We start from the raw sequence: 1331 nt of genomic DNA on the forward strand, positions 1-1331 counted from the left end.
TACGATGCCTTTAAGAAAATGAAGTAAATCTGCACATTTATGGAAGAACATAAGTATACTTCAGCAAAGTCTGGCTCACGCTCTCCTGAAACTGCAGGAAGATACAATGCTTTCACTTCAGTGCATCATCTGCAGTCTGTGTAGTTGTGGCAGGTGGGTGGGGGCTCTTCATCTCCACATGCCTGGCAGTGTGCAGATGCTCAATAGAGAGTACCAAAGCCCCCCACCCCACCCCACACATAGCCTGGAGAAAGCTCTGATTGGGCACCTGCTCATAACAGAGAAGAGGCTCTAAAATAGAACTTAGCAGGAACTACATTTAAGGCAGAAGAGTAAGAGAGGAGATAAAGAGTTTGCCTTAGCTGGGGGTGACACTCTTCCTGAGACAGAAAGAAAGGGCACTGAGGGGGCCTGTGCTTCACAGCCTGTGTCATCTCAGGAAATTAAGGATTAAGGTTGTCTGTTGAGTACAAGAGGGATGCTATGGAGAGAATGGAATGAAATTTGGTACGTAGGGGACTTGACAGGGAGTCATGATACAAAGAATTAAAGAGGTGCAGAAAGGGGCGAGTGGAAGGCCAAAAGATTGGAAACACCTATTAGCTGGTGACTTCCCCCATCAATACCCTGTCCATTTTTAGGTCAGACAGAGCAACGCAGAAGACAGATGCTCTGGACTGAATTGTGTTCCTCTCAAATGCTGAAGCCTAATGCCCAACGTGGTATTTGGGGATGGAGTCTTTGGGAGGTCAGGAGGGTAGGAATAGTGCCCTCCTGATAGGAAGAGTGCCCTTATAAGAACAGGAGAAGACACTGGAGCTCGCTCTCTCTCTGCCCTGTTAGAACATAGAGAAAAGGTGGCAAGTCAGAAAGACTTCACCAGGAACTGGCTGGCACCTTCATCTTGGACTTCCCAGCCTCCAGAACTGTGAGAAACAAATCTCTGTTGTTAAGTCACCCCATCTATGGTATTTTGTTATAGTAGCTCGAGAAGACTACAACAGAGTTAACCAGACTTGCAAAGGGAGCCTAGCCAGTGTAGAGACAATTATTAATGCCAAAGAACAGATCCCTGAAATGATCAGTCATAGAAAATAGCAGCCAAGGGAGCTAACAGTGCAGGGAAAGCCACCATCACCCACACTTCCAGAAGGGAAGCACAGGCCCAGGGAGGCAGACCTGCTGTGACCACCCACTAGCAGTAGGCCGCACGAGGACCAGAGCCCAGGCCTTCTGGCTGCCAGCCGCAAGCCCTTCCGGCATCACTGCTGTCTCCCTCTGGGGTCCTGGATACCTGCTGTGGCCCAGATGGAAACGAACTGCCAACATGA

Source organism: Halichoerus grypus, chromosome 15, assembly GCF_964656455.1.
Source record: "Halichoerus grypus chromosome 15, mHalGry1.hap1.1, whole genome shotgun sequence".
Classification (NCBI taxonomy): Eukaryota; Metazoa; Chordata; class Mammalia; order Carnivora; family Phocidae; genus Halichoerus; species Halichoerus grypus.